Source organism: Octopus sinensis, linkage group LG1 (assembly GCF_006345805.1).
Source record: "Octopus sinensis linkage group LG1, ASM634580v1, whole genome shotgun sequence".
In the NCBI taxonomy this organism is placed as follows: Eukaryota; Metazoa; Mollusca; class Cephalopoda; order Octopoda; family Octopodidae; genus Octopus; species Octopus sinensis.
This window is the reverse complement of record NC_042997.1, coordinates 40,772,314-40,783,660: the sequence shown is the minus strand read 5'-3', so window position 1 is coordinate 40,783,660 and position 11,347 is coordinate 40,772,314. Positions and strand designations below refer to the sequence as shown.

The 11,347-nt window shown below is 35.8% G+C and overlaps 1 long non-coding RNA gene across 1 annotated transcript in view; it reads left to right on the top strand.

The window, feature by feature from the left end:
- The first annotated feature begins 942 nt into the window (after window positions 1-942).
- The window catches only part of LOC118762026, a 12,860-nt gene continuing 2,455 nt past the window's right edge, over window positions 943-11,347 (top strand). The window contains exons 1-2 of the long non-coding RNA XR_004997822.1: window positions 943-1,028; window positions 2,102-2,103. This is a non-coding gene — a long non-coding RNA (uncharacterized LOC118762026). The remainder of the gene's footprint in view (window positions 1,029-2,101; window positions 2,104-11,347) is intronic.

The following is an 11,347-nucleotide window of genomic DNA, read 5'->3' as shown; positions in this document are numbered from 1 at the left end:
TAGTAGGTGTATGTATGTATGTATATATATATATATATATATATATATATATATATATATATATATAATATATATATATACATATATGTAAGTATGTATGTGTGTGTGTATGTGTAAGTTTGTGTGCGTGTGTATTCAACTATTTCATTGTAGGATAGTGTCAGTAGTTAGAACATAGATGAACGACAAATATTTGAACTTTTACGCTTTCCTATTTTCTTGGTTTCAATCAAATGATTGCAGGCATATTGGGTCACCACTTTCATATAGCATATACGGAAAGTTAAAAAAAAACAAAAAAAAACAGGAAATGCGTATAGCAGTATCTGTGTGCTTCAAATACCCATGAATCTTTCACAATGTATTAGGTCAAGTTCCAATATAAGATTTCAGAGCAAATAACTTGCTAAAGGAACACAACTTCCACACACACACACACACACGAACACATACACACACTCGTAATAATAACAATAAGGTTAGTCAGAAGAAATTGAGGAATTGTTCCTTAGTTTATATAATTTGTATACAAGTACAGAAAGTCTCCAAGGAAATGATACAAAATATAATATAAAGAAGATAAATTAGAATTTTTACGTTATTATATTTAAGAAATTTTCGTATAGATCTTATCTATGTAAATAAAACTAAGGAACAATTCCTTCATTTCTTCTGACATTATTATTATTACCTCTGCCTTAGCGAAGGCCAAGGTATTGTTTTCAGTCGTGTTTGTTTGTTTGTTGGTTGGTTTGTCCTTAGACAAGATATCTCAAGAACCACAGGATGGATTCAGATGAAGCTTTCAAGGATGTTCAGCCCCGCGACTGGCACGAACTGATTAGATTATGACAAGGATTCTGGATTATTATAAAATTGGTATTTAGGCAGTGTGTTACATATCCCATTGCCCCAATAATTACAGACTCCCGGCGAAAACAACGGTTTGCGCGCTCGCTCGATAGAGCGGTGGTGCCAGGCTGCCTCTGAGCGATAACGGCTGAACGCCTCTAAGCCGGAACCGTAGCGTCTCAACCTCAAGGCGCATGCCTTAGCTCGACGTTCGCCGTCCGCCCGTAATCTGGATAGTGTAGCTGTAGATTCTTTAATATATGTATGTAGGTATGTATGTATGAATGTATATAATGGCTATCGTGTTATGGTATGTATGTATGTATGTATGTATGTATGTATGTATGTATGTATGTATGTATGTATGTATGTATATAATGGTTATTGCGTTATAGTATAAACAAACCGCAGCGTAAGCAGAGAACTCAGCTGAAATTCATAGAGTAATATACCTATACTTAAATAAATAAAGAAGACGTTGGATGTACATTGCTTCAATCTTTGTGAAGAATTTCTTCAGAGTTGTAAGAAGGCTAGGCGTAAAGAGGTGGAGAACAAGGTAGAAAGAAGGAAGGGAGGTAAGAGAGGAAAATTATGTATAATATGGTGAGGTGAGGAGTTTAAAATATTTGAAGAAATGCAATTTATTTAAAATCATGAAATACGAACATAGAAAAAACTGAAAATGTTTAAGTGTTACCTATCTGAATACTGACAAAAGAAATTCATACATGTGTGAAAATTTAAATATAAATTTTTACGTTTTACAGTTATAGGTAATATGTTATTATGTAATTCTTATGAATTTGGTGTGTACTATTAAAAAACTGATATGTTAGTGTTATAGAAATTATAGAAATATACAAACGATTATGCAACTAGATACTGTGACAGTCAAGTTATGTGAGGAAATAACGTTACGAAAAAGTGAAATAGCGTTAAATTATATTTATAAAATTAACTTAAACAATTGGTTTACCTATCTCCGCGTCTTAAACAGTTGAGCTCTAACAACTATGATTACAATTTCCATTAAGATATCCTTTGTAGTTTTTTGATAAATGCATAAATTAGTTTGTTTTATCATTACTGACTCAATTTAGTTTATAATAGTTAGAAGCAGTACTGATATCAATTAAGTTTCGAGTGGCTGAGTACGAAAGTTTCACCGTATAAGTGCTAAAAATAGTGCGGTATCTATGCTGTGGCGAGCTGGCAGAAACGTTAGCGCGACATGCGAAATGCTTAGCGGTATTTCGATCTGTCGCAACGTTCTGAGTTCAAATTCCGCCGAGTCGAATTTGCCTTTCATCCTGTCGGGGTCGATAATTAAGTACCAGTTACTCACTGGGTCCTGTAATCGACTTAATACTATGTCTGTCCTTGTTTGTCCCCTCTGTGTTTAGCCCCTTGTGGGTAATAAAGAAATAGGTATATGCTGTGGCAGAAAATAAATTTCATGTATATAGAAATATGCCTTAGGCATATAACATTCCTTCTTGTAGTTCTTTTTGTATTAGTAGTATCAAAATTCCCGCTATTACTGTTATTATTATTATTATTATTATTATTATTGAATGAGCAGGTAGCAACACTCCATCAAAGTGACGTTGGGATACAAATATACGAAGCCCCCAAGGCTTTGGTCAACCACGCATTAATTATAAATTTAGATTGGCTCCAACCAATCTAAATATTTGTACATCTAGTGTAGATTCTCATGATACTTATAGAAAGGATGTATTTTTACTGTTCATATGTTTGTTGTGAGGAAATTTATCTTACTTATCAAAATGGTATGCACACCATCTAATCCTTACAATAACATTATTCATTCTTTTTGAATTTGTAATATTTCTATTCCTTTTTGCGAGGAATCGGTATGTTCTTTAGTAACATTCCACTATAATGTTTACTGGCACACTGTATTTAGAGTCAACTCGGAGGAGTAAAAATCATTTTGTATAAAAGTGTTTAAAAACACATGTAACGATGTAATTAGAACTCTACACGATGTATTGCAGCACAAAATGCCTACTAGGAAGATGCTTTATGTTATTTAAGCGCTTCTCCAAAAGTTATGTTTATTGGTTGCAATACTCACATTTCATATATTACAATTGTTTCGGTTGAAAACATTCACCAGATGAAAAAAAATTCAAATACTCGCCACTTCTTCGGAACGAAAAAAAATTCGAATAAATAAATTGACGGAAATTAATTCAATAGCGTTAGAGAATACATCATCGAAAAATACTTATACAATAAAAGCTAATATTCGAAAAAGAAAAAAAAAGAGAAGCAAGATAAAAATTGAAACTTGAAAATTCAGTAGTCACTATATCTAAAAACACGAACACATTTGCACTCTCAGAATCGAAAAAACCATTGACGCTTCAAGTGTTAAAATATTAGTACACACGAACGCGCACAGTGACACATACCTACTATATACATACGTGCATACTTACATATATATATTTACATACACACACACACATACATATATGTACACACACACACACACACATATATATATGCACACACACTCAAGCGCGTAGACGCTGTACTTAGGAAGTTTTGAATAAATATTTTTCTCCTGTTACATAATATATATGTTATATATGCATGTGTATATGCATGTATATATATAGGCGTAGGAGTGGCTGTGTGGTAAGTAACTTGCTTACGAACCACACGGTTTCGGGTTCAGTTCCACTGAGTAGCACCTTAGGCAAGTGTCTTCGACTATAGCCTCGCGCCGACCAAAACCTTGTGAGTGGATTTGGTAGACGGAAACTGAAAGAAGCCCGTCGCATATATATATATATATATATATATATATATATGTGTGTGTGTGTGTGTGTGTGTATGTTTGTGTGTCTGTGTCCCCCCCAACATCGCTTGAGAACCGATGCTGGTGGGTTTACGTCCCCGTAACTAAGCGGTTCGGCAAAAGAGACCAATATAATAAGTACTAGGCTTACAAAAAAATAAGTCCTGGGGTCGATTTTCTCGACTAAAGGCGGTGCTCCAGCATGGCCACAGTCAAAATGACTGAAATAAGTAAAAGAGTCAAGAGTAAGAGTATATATATAAACTCTTAAGATATACAAAAAAAAAAAAAATGGACAATGTGATTTGTATTCTTGTAAAGTTGTTGACATTCGTGTTTTGGAAGGGTAAAACATTCTGTTATATATATATATTCCAGCATGGCCGCAGTCAAATGACTGAAACAAGTAAAAGAGAAAAAAAAAGAGAATATATTATATATATGTGTGTGTGTGTGCAAATATTCAGTCGTATGCCTTGACATTGTACAGTTTACCAGATATTTTCGATAAGCTAGATTGATTTTAACATGAGTCTTATATTATTACAAAATTATCACGAACCAATTATTGATATTCCGAATGTATGTGATACATATATATTTCGAATGGTTACATCACAACTTGTTACGTAAGCACTAGCTCATCAGTCGATTGCGAATAAAATACATGGTGTGATAGGTTTCGCCTATCTCTCATCTCTCTCTCTCTTTCTCCCTCTCTCTTTCTCTCTCTCTCTATGTATATATATATACTTACACACACACATATATGTATATATACATATATATATATACATACGTACACATGTATATATATATATAAATACACACACACACACACATATATATATATATATATGTGCATATATACATGCATACAGATATATACATGCATACAGATATATACATATATATATATATATATCCATACATATATTTATATATACATACATATATACCTATATATATACAATACATATACATACATACATACATACATACATACATACATACTAAATATATATAATAGATATATAATAGATATAATAATATATATAGATATATATATATATATATATATAGATACATTCGTCCTCAGTCGTCTGGATTACTGCTCACAGATATGGTCACCCACCAGTATAAATTAACAGTGGACCTTGAAGCATTCCAGAGTAGATTCACAAAGAAGATCATCTCTTTGTAACTGCTCAGTTACTGGGAAAGGTTGAAACAGCTAAGACTCTACTCCTTGGAGAGAAGGCGGGAGAGGTATGCAGTATTATACATCTGCAAGATCCTGGAAGGAATTGTGCCAAATTTTGGTATTGAAAGCTACACCAATGCCAGAACGGGACAACACTGCATAGTGCCAAAGATCCCAGCAACGCCATCGCGCTTAAGTACCAGCTACTGCAACAGCCTGGATTTCAGGGGCCCACAGCTTTTTAATATTCTCCCAAAGAGCCTGAGAAACCTGCACAATGTAGATGTAGGCGTTTTTAAATCTAAGCTGCCCCTCTTCCCGTCGAGAGTCCCAGATGAACCTACCTCACGGCAAGAGGTGCAAATGAGGGTAGCTACATCAAACTCCATCCTTCACAAAGTGCCACATATTGGAGGAGGCTCTTAGTAATAACAGTGTAGCAAAACGGCGGTGCATCAGCATGGTCGCAGCTCTGAGCTGAAACTACAGAAAAAAATACATACATATATACATACATACACATACACACACGCACACAAACATATATATATATATATACATATACATACATACATACATTTATATATACATACATACATATATATATATATATAATATACATACACCACACACACACACACACTTATATATATATATATATATATATATATATATATATATATATATATATATATATATATAAATATTATATATACGCCTCGTATAACCCTCATTGGGTATAGACAGAAAACAAGTTACATAAACCATAGGAATTTATTATAGAGAAAAAGAGAAGAATGGAATAGGATATGAGGAACAACAGTTGGATAGAAATCTAAGAAAGTTGGAGAGCAATAAAAAGAAAGTAACAATAAATAAATAGAGGCAATGAACTTTAGCTAAGGAAAGGAAAAGAAGGACAGGAAAAAAAAGAAAAAGAAGAGAAAAGAATAATAATTCGAATTAATCTGCCAGGGACGAAAACAAGCTAAAACTTATGATAACCTTGCTGATAAGATCGCAAGAAATTAGGAAGTGCTGCTTTTCTCACTAGACCATAGCATCATCTAAGAAAACATTTATTAGTGTATGTACTGGTATTAATTGTCAAGTCACAAAATTGAAGCAGGGGTTTTTTCCTTAATTTAAATATGCTTCAGAATCAAGTGTAGGGGTTTTATAGTGGTGCTATTAAGTTGGACATGGCCTGGGCCAATCTTTGGTCGAAACATATCTAAGCAAAATGTAAAGACAAAGCATTAGTGATAATATTAGTTTCAAATTTGGCACAAGGCCAGCAATTTTGAAGGAAAGGATATGCCGTTTACATTGACTCCAGTACTCAACCAGTATTTATTGTATCTACTCCGGAAGAATGAACGGCAAAGTCGACCTTGGCGGAATTTGAACTCAGAATGTAAAGATGTGAGAAATGCCGCTAAGCATTTCGTCCGGCGTGCCAACGGTTCTGTCACCTACGAAAGATAATTATAATAATACTAATGACAGGGATAATTAAAATAAATTAAACCATGTACATACCAGTGTCTTTAGTCTAAGAAAAATGACTATTGATAGCTAATTTCTGGTTTGTTAGTCTATATAAGAATCCCAAACAATTTACCATAGTATATAGTAACACAGATTCACATTCTTATGAATACACATTCATATATGCCGATAATTATGTATGTGGTTAAATATAGAGAACAAAGATAGAGACACATGGAGAAAAGGGTGCATATTATGAAGATATCTTAAGCATATTAAAAAGAAGGGGCAACTATTAATAATCCGTTCTATAATGGGCTCCAGGCCTGGCATTTTGAATGAGGGGGAATAGTCGATTACATCGACTACAGTGCTTAACTGATACTTATTTCATGAAGTCCGAAAGGTAAAGCTGGCGCCGACTGAATTCGAACTCGAAGCGTAAAGACAGATGAAATGCCGCTAAGCCCTTTCTTCTGTGTGCTAACGATTCTGCCAGCTCGCCGCCTTGAAGGGTAACCCTTAATGATAAGGAGACATTATAGACAGAGGCAATGATAAAATATGTATTAAGTAAATACATATAAATCGTAACTAATAAATGAATATGTAAAAGAACAAATAAAATAAGAATTAATGAAATACAATAAATAAAAATGTCTGTGTCCCCACCCAACATCACTTGACAACCGATGCTAGTGTGTTTACGTCCCCGTAACTTAGCGGTTCAGCAAAAGATACCGATAGAATAAGTACTAGGCTTACAAAGAATAAGTCCTGAGGTCGATTTGCTCGACTAAAGATGGTGCTCCAGCATGGCCGCAGTCAAATGAATGAAACAAGTAAAAGAGTAATTAATTCAGTTTATTTTTTTTTACTTGTTTCAGTCATTTCACTGCGGCCATGCTGGAGGCTCACCCTTAGTCGATCAAATTGATCCCAGGAAGACTTATACTTCGTAAGCATAGTACTTATTCTATCAATTTTTTGCCGAACCGCTAAGTTACGGAACGTAAACACACCAACATTGGTTGTCAAGCAATGGAGGGGGAACAAACACAGACACACAAATACACACACACACACACACACACACACACACACACACGCACACACACATACACACACACCACACACATATACGACGGGCTTCTTTCAGTTTCTGTCAACCAAATCCACTCACAAGGGTTTGGTCCGCCCAAGGCTATAGTAGAAGACATTTGCCCAAGGTGCTATGCAGTGGGACTGAACCTGAAACCATGTGGTTGAGAAGGAAACGTCTTACCATTACAATAAATTCTTATTAGGTACTAAAATTTTCTGGGCTTATATTAACAGAGCCTGAAGGTTTATCTTCACCTTGGTAAGGTTCGACTGAAGCTATAACAAGCCAGTTACTATGATACCTTATATTCTTGGGTTTCAAAGTAGATATATTTTATGGCAGTAATGTCAAGAATTTTAATTTTTCATTAATAAAGTAATGGTTATAAACAGAATTATTTCTTGACTAGGTTAGACATACATCCAATGTAAAAACGAGTATTATTATTAGTTCTTGCTATATAATTATACACTACGTTCTCATGGATGCAGTTGCCATCTATGGGGCAATCTGTCTTAACTCTACAATTACAGGTGCTCTTTGTATTGGGAAACCTATTTAAATAATATGTTCTATCTATAACCATAAGTAGCATTTTCCAATTGCTATCAAATACTGTTTTCATCTTATATACCCAACATACATACATGCATGCTTATACGCGCACATATGTTTCAAACATGAAAACCCCAGCAAATCCATTCACAGAGTATCTTAATATCAGTTTCAAATTTCGGCACAAGGCCAGTAATTCTGAGTAGGGGTAAGTAAAGACGGAAGAAATGCCGCTAAGCATTTTACCCGGCGTGCTAATGATTTTCCCAGCTCGCCGCCGCACAGAGTACCTGAATATTAAGGCATAATACCTTGATATTTTCTGTTGTGTCTGAGGAGAGTCTCTTTTAGTGCCTTATTCTCTTTTAGTGCCTTATTATTTAACTCATTCACCGGTAAAATTTCCACTTATTTCTTATTTTTATTTTCTAAAATTTTCGTTGCGTGTTGCAACCTTTTCAATAGTCTTGACTATAAATAACAGAATTAAATGAGAAACAAACCACAGAGTATACTCTTTACTCTTTTACTTGCTTCAGTCATTTTTGACTGTGGCCATGCTGGAGCACCGCCTTTAATCGAGGAACTCGACCCCGGACTTATTCTTTTGAAAGCCCAGTACTTATTCTATCGGTCTCTTTTGCCGAACTGCTAAATAACGGGGACATAAACACACCAGCATCGGTTGTCAAGCAATGCTAGGGGGACAAACACAGACACACAAACACACACACATATATATATACATATATAAGACGGTCTTCTTTCAGTTTCCGTCTACCAAATCCACTCACAAGGCTTTGGTCGGCCGAGGCTATAGTAGAAGACACTTGCCCAAGGTGCCACGCAGTGGGACTGAACCCGGAACCATGTGGTTGGTAAATAAGCTACTTACCACACAGCCACTCCTGCGCCTATTTCATCTTTCATAGTATTTGAAACTGCATACAGGCTTTTCGAAAGTATTATATTCTTAATGGGGTATTTCGATAAATACAGTATTCCTGGATACACTGTTTACATTATTGCCGAGGAGAGATAGGCGTGTGTTTATATGTTTGCGCGTGTTCGGGTGTTTGTGTGCATTGTGGAAGTGTGCTCGTGTGAGAGAAGAAGAATTAGTATGAAAAAAGGGGAGAGACATTACCATTCCATTATAATAATCAGTCTTCCATCATCTGTCTCCTTGAATCCCATCTCCGTGTTATCCAAAGAGGAATTTCGGATCCATGAGATTTTTCTTGCATTATTCCGGGATTATTTGGGATTTGTGTGCAAAATTTGCAAAATATTCACAGAGAAATGCTTACTTTGTTTCAAGCCAGACAAATATCGGCGCATTCTAACACAAACACACACACACACACACACATACACACACACACACACACACACACACACACACACACACACAGACACACACACACACACAAAGATGTATACGATGTATATCACATCTAAACATATGCACACATGCACAAAGTATACATACACACACAGATGCAAATATGTATTATATACATGCTTATGAATATATACATCATGTACATGTGATACATATATATTCTTTTACTTGTTCTGTGGCCATGGTGGAGCATCGTTTAAAGAGTTTTTAGGATTTATTCTTTGTAAGCCGAACTGCTAGATAACGGGGTCGTAAACATACCAATATCGGTTGTCAAGCGATGATGGGTGAACAAACACTGACACACACAAATACCCACTCACAAATACATACATATATATATATATATATATATATACGACGGGTTTCTTTCAGTTTCAGTCCACTAAATCCACTCAAAAGACTTTAGTCTGCCCGAGGCTATAGTAGAAGACACTTGCCCAAGGTGCCATGCAGTGGGACTGAACCCAGAACCATGTAGTTGGGAAGCAAGCTTCTTGCCACACAGCCACATATAATATATATATATATATATTGTGAGGGCCTCAGGACGGGGCTGTGTTGTGTTCTTGAGTAAGACACTTTATTTCATGTTGCTTCAGTTCACTCATCTGTAGAAATGAGCTGCGACGTCACGTGCCAAGCTGTATTGGCCTTTGTCTATCCGTTGGACAACATCGGTGACGTGAAGAGAGGAGACCGGTATGCATGAGTAACTGCTAGTCTTCCATAAACAACCTTGCTCAGACTTGTGCCTCGGAGGGGAACTTTCTAGGTGCAATCACATGCTCATTCATAACCGAAGAGGGTCTTTTATATATTGTTTGTTTTTATGTTTAATTATAGTTAAAATAACTAGCGGGACCCGTGAATATTTCAGGGAACTAATGCTAAACCTATTGGGTTATTTGTGAATAAAGGCGGCGAGTTGGCAGAAACGTTAGCGCGCCGAGCGAAATGCTTAGCGGTATTTCGTCTGTCGTTACGTTCTGAGTTCAAATTCCGCCGAGGTCGACTTTGCCTTTCATCCTTTCGGGGTCGATAAATTAAGTACCAGTTACGCACTGGGGTCGATATAATCGACTTAATCCGTTTGTCTGTCCTTGTTTGTCTCCTCTGTGTTTAGCCCCTTGTGGGTAATAAAGAAATAGGTATTTCGTCTGTCGTTACGTTCTGAGTTCAAATTCCGCCGAGGTCGACTTTGCCTTTCATCCTTTCGGGGTCGATAAATTAAGTACCAGTTACGCACTGGGGTCGATATAATCGACTTAATCCGTTTGTCTGTCCTTGTTTGTCTCCTCTGTGTTTAGCCCCTTGTGGGTAATAAAGAAATAGGTATTTCGTCTGTCGTTATGTTCTGAGTTCAAATTCTGCCGAGGTCGACTCTGCCTTTCATCCTTTCGGGTTGATAAATAAAGTACTAGTTTCGCATTGGTGTCAATGTTATCGACTTAATCCGTTTGTCTGTCCTTGTTTGTCCCCTCTATGTTTAGCCCCTTGTGGGCAGTAAAGAAATATATTGGGTTATTTGTGAAAATTTATCCAAAAAACCTGAAAGCATAGCCTGTGTTGTGTCAGTATGGAAAAATAATCGCTCATCTGCTAAGAAATTGGAATACGACGATTACTTAATGCACTTTATTGCCTAGGAGAGATAGGTGTGTGTTTATATGTTTGTGTGTATTCGTGTGTTTTTGTGTGATCGTGCGTGTGTGTGCATTGTGGAAGTGTGCTTGTGAGAGAGAAGAATTAGTATATGCTTTATGCACAGTTTTATAGACTTAATACCCAACACTTATGAAATAAATATTCACTCTTATTTTTTCATTTTTCCCATAAAAAAAACCCACGTACATATGATAAAACCTTTAGTTAAATTGCAATATATATGCCACGTAA